We start from the raw sequence: 10,736 nt of genomic DNA, 5'->3' as shown, positions 1-10,736 counted from the left end.
CAAATTAGGGTTTACTTTTCTGTTTGTAATTTCATGGTAGAAATACATTTGGGTGAAAGTGGCGAAAGTACTTCCAATCGGTGCTTTCAAATAAAAGTTGCTTCACAGGTAAATGGTCCTCATTCTTGTAGTGCAGTGTCTCGGTTATACCTTTTTTATTATTATTTTTTGACTGAAGAGTTTGTTTACTCTTCAGAAGGTGAGGCTGTTTTATTTTCTTCTTGTGCGTGTGTAGTTGGAGTTTGCTCTGTAACAATTTGATATTTGCATGTTAAACCTGTACCGGACTGTAATAAACTGTTCAGGAATGCATGACCCAACTTAGACGCCAGAACGATACATGACTTTGGCATTCATCTAGTAAAATAACAAAATTCAAGATACTTTTTTTGGGTCAGGATTTAAACATACACTTACCTAGTTTTAAATCTATATACGGAGTATTTTTTACTGTCTCCAAATAGATCCTGAAGATTATCACTTCGTGATGTGCTGGTGACACTAAAACTTAGTACTCCAAAAATAGTGTAAGTGAACTCTTTGATTACTTTTTGCTCAGAATGTATGACTTCCTGAAGTTTTTCTGCAAGAGACTTAGCCTACACCAAAATCAATAGCATAATTTAAAAATTGAGAACAAGTCTATATCAATATACATAAATTCTGTTGTCACTTGGCAATATTATGATAAGCCACCTTTCATAATATTACACCAAACCTGGCTGGAGAATACCAAGTAGGACTCTAGAGCTTACATTAGAAAACAGAAATGGAGGAATGAAAAGTTAAATTAACATTTTCACATGGCATTTTGGAGGACTGCCATTATTTTGGTAAACTATAGTAGCAAACATGAAATGATAAAGAGTAGGCATAAGCAAAGTTGGTGTGGCAGAACATTTTCTTCTTGTATGTGATGTTCTGAAACGCTACTAAATAATTTGGAATAATATTAATGTGTTGTTTGCTGTAAAATATCTTGTTCTGAAATGCTACTAAATGGATAATTATGATTAGTAGCTCTTATGCAGCTTATTTACTAAGGAATCAATTTGTGTTAATGTTATTGTGATCCATATATTTTCAAATGGAATTATGACTATTACTATGTACCAATAAGATGTATTAGTGAATTATTAATATTATTATTATTATTATTATTATGTCTTCAATTTCTTATGCTGTATTCTTTTGTTTAATTTTACTGTTCTTGCATTATTACTTCTGAAAAAGTTAATGTTATTGTAATCCATATATTTTGATTAGTAGTTTACTTTTGCTTTTCTTATTAAATAAAAAAATTTCTATTATTGAAAGTTAGAGTAGAACATTTTCTTCTTGTATGTGATGTTCTGAAATGCTACTAAATAATTTGGAATAATATTAATGTGTTGTTTGCTATAAAATATCTTGTTCTGAAACGCTACCAATAATATTCATTGGATTTATTACAATATTTTCTATTACGTTTCCTCTTCCTTTGATTTATTCAATGTACATAGGCAACTGAGATGTCTTCCACTTCAGATAAATTGACAGGGTCCTTTAGAAGACGAGGAGTCATAATACATCTTCCACTTCAGATAAATTGACAAGGTCCTTTAAAAAATGTCAACATTTTGAAATGGAATTATGATTATTACTGTTTACCAATAAGATGTAATAGTGAATTATTATTATTATTATTATTATTATTATGTCTTCAATTTCTTATGTTGTATTCTTTTATTTAATTTTACTGTTCCTGTATTATTACTTCTAAAAAAATTTAAAATTAAAAAATTAATTTTAGCAAGATAATTTTAGCAAAATAGTGGCAAGATAATTTGTTCAAATAAGGATGTACCATACTCAATCTTACGGTATTTTCCCATCACTCCAAGGCTCCAGCATTTGTATATGTCAAGAACACTACAAAATTTATGAGTTGGCATGCAGACGGTGTGCGCCATGATGAACATGTAATCGTGCATCCATCTGATGCTAAGGCATGGAAACAATTTAACTCCAATCATCCAACATTTGCTCAAGAACCTCGAAATGTGAGACTTGGTCTTTGTACAGATGGCTTCAATCCATTCAATGGTTCAACCACGCCGTACTCATGTTGGCCTATTTTTGTCACTCCTATAATTTTCCTCCGAGTATGTGTATGAGGAGAGAATTCATATTCCTCAGTCTATTGATACCAGGACCAAAGTCACCTGGTAAGAGTTTAGATGTTTACCTTGAACCCCTCGTTGATGAGTTGAAGATGTTATGAGAAGATGGGGTGAACACTTTTGATGTCAACAAGAAGCAGAATATCATTATGAAAGCGGCTTTGTTGTGGACAATAAGTGATTTTCCCAGTTATGGAATGTTGAGTGGGTGGAGCACGCATGGTAAACTTGCTTGTCCTTATTGCATGGAGCATAGCAAGTCATTTGTATTGAAGAATGGAAGGAAATGTTGTTGGTTTGATTGCCATCGTCAATTCTTGCCATTAGAACATCCATTTCGCCACGATCGGTACTCTTTTAAGAAGTCAATAGTTGAAAAGTCATTGCCACCAAGCCGATTGAGTGAGGAGGATATCTTAAATAGAGTGGCACAACTTGAGAATGTAAGATTTGGCTTGAAGTCTGGCAAACAAAAACAACCTGGCTTTGGTCAATATCACAACTGGGTGAAGAAAAGCATATTATGGGATTTACCTTATTGGTCAACTAATTTGATACGACATAATTTGGATGTCATGCATGTTGAGAAGAATGTGTTTGATAATATTTTTAACACAGTCATGGATATAAAGGGCAAGACCAAAGATAATGCAGCTACAAGAGAAGATTTGAAACTGATATGTAAATGCCCTACATTATGGTAAAATGAGAAAACCAAAGGCAACATATGTTTTGAATATGAATCAAAAGAGAATGGTCTATGAGTGGATAAAACAGTTGAAATTTCCTGATGGTTATGCATCAAACATTACCCATTGTGTTAATATTGATGAAGGTAAGATATACGGAATGAAAAGTCATGATTGTCACATTTTTATGCAGCGATTAATTCCTATAGCATTTCGTGATGTAATACCGAGGCCTATTTGGGGGGTCAATAACAGAACTTAGTTGCTTGTTTAGAATGATTTGCGCAACCGAGATTCGTGCTTCGGTTATGGAGAATCTTGAAGTTTCTGTGATTGAAATAATGTGCAAGTTAGAGAAGATTTTTCCACCATCCTTCTTTGATGTAATGGAACATCTCATTGTGCACTTGCCTTATGAAGCTAAGGTTGGAGGACCTGTGCAGTATAGGTGGATGTATCCATTTGAGAGATGCATGTTGTACTTGAAAAGAAAGGTTCGGAATAAGGCGAGAGTCGAGGGATCTATTTCTGAAGCATATATATTAAAAGAAATTTCAAATTTTGCATCAATATATTTTGATCCACACATACAAACAAGGCGCACTAAAGTTCCACGAAATGATGATGGTGGGGAGGTATTTAAAGACAAATGTCTCTCTATTTTTCAACATCCATGTCGCCCTATTGGAAGAGGTCATAAGAAATTCTTGACTGATAAAGAACTTGAAATTGCAGAGACATATGTGCTTGTAAATTGCACTGAAGTGGAACCCTATCTTCAGTAAGTCCTCTCAATTATTAGTTTGTAAGAATTTTTTTTTATTTTATATATATACATATATTTACTAACTATTGCTCTAATTATTAGACAATTTGAGAAGTCATTAAGGGAAACAAATCCCAATATCACTGATGATGAAATTTTAAAAGTTCGGGATAAGGAATTCTGTATATGGTTAAAAGAACTTGTGAGTACTTCATGTATACGTCATTTTTATAAAGACATCAATAATGTTCTTTATATTAAAATTTCTATTTATTTTTTATTCTAAGGTACAATCTGGTGGTGTTGAAGACCCAATGATTCGACAGTTTATTTATGGTCCTTCTAAGGTTGTGACATCGTATAATGGCTTAATAGTTAATGGGTATAAATTTCATACTAAGGAATATGGAGAAAATAAAGCTACCATGAATAGTGGAGTATGTGTTAGAGGTAGTACATATGGTGAGAATAAACTAGACTACTATGGAATCCTTGAAGATGTATTGGAGTTTTCATATTTAGGATATGAGAACAAACTATTTCTTTTACAATGTCATTGGTTTGATCCAATTGATGGAGTTAAGGTTGATGAAAGATATGGACTGATTGATGTTAATTGTAGATCACTGCTTCAATCAAATGAACCATTCATATTAGCTAAGCAAGCACAACAAGTATACTATACAAAATACCCAATAAATGGAAGTAGAGTTAATGGCCAATGGTGGGGAGCTTGTAAGGTTAGAGCAAAACTCTTCATGGATGAGTCATTTAAGTCTCTTGGTGAAGTATCTAATGATATATCTACTTCTGATTATTACCAAGATGATGAATCTCTAGGAGTACATAATATCACTTTAGACAATGAAGTGATTAGCTTACTTGATGCACATGATCCCATGGAAGAAGTGAATGTAGATGAGCTATCTAATTTGAATCATACTCCATTTACTGATCTGTTTATTGATGACAATGAAGAAACTGACCATAATGAGTTCTTGGATTCAGACGATGAACTACTTGATTCAGACTCAAGTAGTGCCTCTTGAACGTTTAATTTTTCTTGCAATGGTACTTTATATAATTATTTAATTATTTCAAAGTCATCTTTATTATCATTTAGTATTTTACCTTATATAATGCGTTGTATAGATATTTATGCCAATTCGAGGTAGAGGCAGTCGACGAGCCCGAGGCAGAGGTCGGTCTTCTCAGCCTGTTCATGGTATATCTTATTATACATTGAATAATTAATTCTATATTTCTTTCCACTTAAACATATTGCATAATATTTTTAATTTTGTTGTAATAAACATGTTAGGTGATGCTTCCTTACCAGCTGCTACCGTATCAGCTGTTGCCCCACCAACTATCCAATCAGATATTGCCAGGCCATGTAATTCTAGCCCATGTGATTCTACTACTCCTGTTACTATTTCTCCATCTCCAGAATTGCAGACTACAAGCACCCACATACCTGACTCAATGATGGGTGGCCCAACTTCAATAGGTTCAACTGAGCCTTGTGTAACTGATAGGAGGAAAGTTATATCTGTGGAACCTATTTCTAATCCGTAAGTAATAGTAATAGTAATAGTAATATTATAATTTTAATTATGTATCATATTGTTATTTCTTTATATTTCATAACATATAGGAGACGATTTGTCCCTCACGAGGTGACTCGTAGCATTATGTCCTCTGTGCTAGTGAGGATGCCCAGCCCAGCAGAAAGGTGGAAAGACTATCCCATTGATATAAAAGATGCATTATTTCAAGAGTTTATGGTAATATCTTAATTGAGTTCTTTATATATGCTTTGAAAATGAAAAAGATATTAACTCATTCCTTTATTGTTGTAGGAAAGATATCAATTTGCATCAGAATATGATCGCAATATGGCAAGACATGTATGGGAGATGACATGCAATGATCGCTATCCAGACATGTTGAAAAAAGCAAGGGCTAAAGCACTAGTGGTTGCAAACTCTACAAATTTGATTGATGCAAAGGGTCATGGGCCTAAGGGGATGAAAACTGAAGTTTGGGATGGATTAGTTGACATTTGGTTGTCCCCTCAATGGCAAAGGAAGTCAGAAGTTGCTCGGAGGAATAGAGCCTCCATGCCTGACGTAATGTTGCACACAGGAGGATCCATTAGTTTTCGTGAACACAAAAAGAAGATGGTATAACAAATTTGATTCAATAATTTTTTTTTTATGTATTCTATCTAATTGAATGTTGATTACAGGAGATAGAGAAAAACCAGCAAGTTTCTTATCGAGATGTGTACCATAAAACACATAAGAACAAGGCTGGAATATTTGTATCTGAGCACTCTAAGCAATTTGCTATACGTGGCTTAAACTTAATTTTTTATACTGTTAATTGTTTTATACTATTTGATATATATATTGTTGTACATTATCATTAACTGCCCATGTCTTTGGTTTTGCTATTTCTCTTGTATAGATATCTTCATTTGCTGACTTTCGTATGTGGGGGAGATTTTACTATTCTGATTGTTAAAGATTTCAGTTTCAGGATTCTTGGCTTTGTTATTCTTTTTCTTGTGCGCTTTGTAATATGGATTGAAGATCTCAAGAAACATATAGTTATCTTCTCTTTTTCAATGAATTGAATATTATTCTCAAGTGGGTAATGTACATCTTTTGTTTGTTTTGAATTTGGTCATGTGTTGTTAGCCGTGGAAGACTTTCTGTCTATTACTTATCAATAATTTCTGTTTGGGTTTCATAGTGAGTAATGAATGTGTGACCTTATCACTGAATATAGAGTTGTAATATAATAATTATATTGTTGGATGCTTCTGGTATTCCTGTACTGTTATGATCTCTTGGCTGCTTTATTTACATTCTTTCCTTTGCATTAGATTGACACTACATCATCTTGTGTTGTTTGCTCCTGTAGTATAATCATATAAATTATAGATAAAGTATATTTGTAGAGTTGGTTAATATTTTGCTTGTAATATATGCAGGATAACCTTGATAATGCAATGTCACAAAAGTATGGTGAAGAATCATCTTATCCTGAGATTGACCCAGATGTGTGGTTAGAGGTTGCGGGTCCCACAAAAAAAGGACAGGTTTATGGTTTGGGTCACAACTTAGAGCTGTCAACTGATGGATCATCAACGTCTACAACTCCAGCATGTGCTACTTCCTCTTCTGTGTCTACTCCATCACAAGTAGCCATAGATGCAACTGTAAATGCAGCAATGACATCTTTTGTTAGTACTCAGTTGGCACCGATGTTGGAGGGAATTTTATCCCGGTACACTGGCCTTCAAGCTCCAAATTTAACTCCAGTACCACCCCTTCGAGGTGAAGAACCATTAGATCATGTTGCTGAGGCAGAAGATGATGACAATGATTTAAGATTAGACTGATTACTATCTTTATGTTTGTATGTCTTGAATTTAAACTTTGTTTCTGTATTAATGATCAAATATTTAATACACTTTTCTTGTATTTACAGTCTTTAGATATTTAATATAGCGATCTTTAAATTATTTATGTTGTGGTTAGAAGTTAATTTTGAATAATAAATAAGATGTTATATTGAAATTAGCTATACAATTGTTATGGATTAGCTACAAAATAGTTAGAGACTAAATAGAAGCTTTAGCTACAAATTAGCTATGGAATCGCTACAGACTAAGATAGAAACTTTAGCTACAGATTAGCTACGGATTAGCTACAGAATAGTTAGAGACTTTAGCTACCAATTAGCTACAGAATAGATACGGACTAAAATAGAAACTTTAGCTACAGACTTGCTATGGAATAGCTACAAAATAATTAAAGACATTAGCTACGGATTAGCTATGGAATAGTTAGAGACTTTAGCTATAGATTAGCTATGGAATAGCTACGGACTAAAATAGAACGTTAGCTACAGATTTGCTAAGGAATAGCTACAGAATAATGAAGGCATTAGCTATATATTAGTTACGGATTGGCTACGAAATAGTTAAAAACTTTAGCTACAGATCAACTATCGAATAGCTATGGACTAAAATAAAACATTAGCTGCAGATTTGCTATGGAATAGCTACAAAATAATTGAAGACATTAGCTACAGATTAGCTATGGATTTGCTACGGCATAGTTAGAGACTTTAGCTACAGATTAGCTATGAAATAGCTACAAAATAGTTAGAGACTTTTGCTACAGAATAGCTATGAAATAGCTACAGAATAGTTAGAGACTTTTGCTACGGAATAAGCTACGGATAATCCCTAGCTAATTAGCTACGAACTTGTTATTTTGTTTATTGAAAATTAGTTAGGAATGAGCTATGGATTAGCTACAGACCTAAAAATTAATAGCTACAGAATAGCTACGGACAAAGCTACAGATAATCCCTAGCTAATTAGCTACGGACTTGTTATTTTGTTTACTGAATAATCAACTATGGATTAGCTACGGATTAGCTACAGCTTAGCTACGAAATTATTCTGTAGCTAATCCGTAGCTAATTAGCGACCTATTTTACGCTACAGACAATTCCGTAGCTAATCCGTAGCTGATCTGTAGCTAAATTTATTAGCTAGGGATTAGCTATGGATTAGCTAGAAAATTGTTTGTAGCTAAATCTATTTTTTCTTGTAGTGTTCTTCGTGTCTCTGACCTTTAACTAGTGGTAACCGCTGGTAACTGCCGCTTTGGTAGTCGCTTCAAACCTTGTAGTTCTTTCAACATGTTTCTCCACTTTTTTAGCTCCATCCTACCTCTTTGACTTAGAGTAATTTCCCTTGTCAATTCCTTTTTTCGCAAGTTTTAAGAAAAATTCGTGAGCTTCATCCTATCTCGTGGACTTGAAAAAATTTCTCTACTTAATTCTTGTTTCGATAAGTTTCAAGAAAAATTTGTGAGCTTCATCTTGTCTCATGGACTTAAAGTAATTTCCTTGTCAGTTCCTAATCTTTTCTTTTTTGTCTTAAAACTGCTTATTTTATTTGTACAAACAAAGAATAAAATAAGAATTTTTGTATATGATAAGCATTGTGAATACGAGTAAATAAAATATATTTTTGTGAATATGATTATTTACAAAATTTGTTAATCATGGAATATTAATTAAATAATAGTAAATTTAAAGATCATAATAAACCAAAAACAAATTTTCAAATATGGATACTAAACATGCATTATATATATCAAGTATAAAAATTTACAAACTATTTGTCAAAATATATGAGACTTTAAGATAATAATCACACAACCAAAATAATTACATCACAAAAATATTTTAAGTTTCAGAGCAATCCTAAAAATTATCCAAAAGCAATCCTAAAAATTATCCAAACACTGAGGACCCAGTGCTAGTCATCTTCATGTCATCCTTCTATCTCTGCTAAATCCTCTTAATCGAGATCATCATTTGATTCGAGATATAAATCTCCTAAGTCAGCCGCAACCTCAACACCAATGACTCGCTCACCGATAACTCGGGTCAACCTTCCAAGATGGTTATGATCATGGTATATTAATAAATACGTGAAGGTTGTTGGGGTCTTAACTGTACCTCTATAAATATATAAACTTAACATATGGTGGATTCTACTTATAGAAAAATCAAAGGGACGCTATAATATAGTTCCATCTCCAACATAATAATATTCCTAGGTATGTCATCAATATGTACGGCCAACTTAAAATAACATGTCCTTTGGTACTCATTAAATATATAATTAAGTCTACAATGTATAGAACTGTCTATTAATCTAATTCTTTCCTGTGACGTCATTATCATGTTTTCTTAAAAATTTTAGTAAGGATGAGTGTCTATTCTATCATTTTACAAATAAGCACATTACATGAAATCATAATATGACATAAAGAAACATAATCATTCCAATAACCAATTCACAGAACAACCATAATCACATACTGATACCAACATTATTTACTTTTCTCCTTAAATACACACTCCCAGTGCCCTATGATCACAGACAATGATGCATCCAGCATTACTTGAGGTCTTAGTCAACTAGGCAAACAGTCGTCTGTTAGCCCATGTACACGGATACAATGCATACAATAACGAACCCCTTAGCAAAGGTATAGTCAAGAGTCTAGTCACGAAACGAGTGTGAGGCCATGTGATGCATTCACTCTTGGAAAGAGTGTGTACAAATACATAAATTTTGTTTACCACCCTACGTTTCCCCTAGATTTTTTATCCTCTCCGGACTCTATACTCCTAGTGTATCTCTGTAACTATTCACATTAGATTCATTCGATGTCCAACACTTATACTTGTATTGAGAATCCGTTCATTCTCCACTCATAAGATCATGCTTAGTAAAGCACTTCCATGCTAAGTTCACATCACTCATTTCTTTAGAGCTTAGTTTCACTCATTAAATCATTTAGACAACATCATACTTTATAATAGCTGCAAAATGCTCATATACATATATCAACATATAGTCTATGTATTCCAACTTACAAATACAACGTCATGCATCATCATCATCTCATATAAACATATTTCATATAATTATAACACTCCACGTTGAGGACTTATATATATATATATATATATATATATATATATATATATATATTACATGTAAACATATCAACCATTCAAGCCACACAACCTAACAAGTATATTCTCGACTATCATTCATAAATATTATACTCCAAAACACGTATTTTCACAAAATCCCTATGTCATAGTGCTCTAATGAGCATACACTACAAGAAAATTATGGTTTACCCATGGTTAATTATGACATTAATGAGAGTTTAAACAGTCGTAAATGACGTTACCCACGGTTGATAAAACCTTAGTTAATTTAAGCGTGGCAAACATATTACTGGCAGTTTTGAACAACCGCAGGTAATTTTGGTATTTGTCGCGGTTAAACCAACCTCTGTTAATTAACAACGGTTTCAGATAACCTTCGTAAATTTTCGGCAGTTCAGTAACCATCGTTAATTGCCCGCGATTCATTAACCTTCATTAATTGCCGCGGTTACATAACCATCGTTAATTACTTACGGTTTAGGAATTGTCGTTAAATTCCCGCGGTTCAGAAATCGTTGTTAGTTAGCCTGGGTTTTATAAACCACCATTAAATTT

Source organism: Abrus precatorius, unplaced genomic scaffold, assembly GCF_003935025.1.
Source record: "Abrus precatorius isolate BTA unplaced genomic scaffold, Abrus_2018 Scaffold3, whole genome shotgun sequence".
Lineage (NCBI taxonomy): Eukaryota > Viridiplantae > Streptophyta > Magnoliopsida > Fabales > Fabaceae > Abrus > Abrus precatorius.
Note: the sequence above shows the minus strand (reverse complement) of the source record.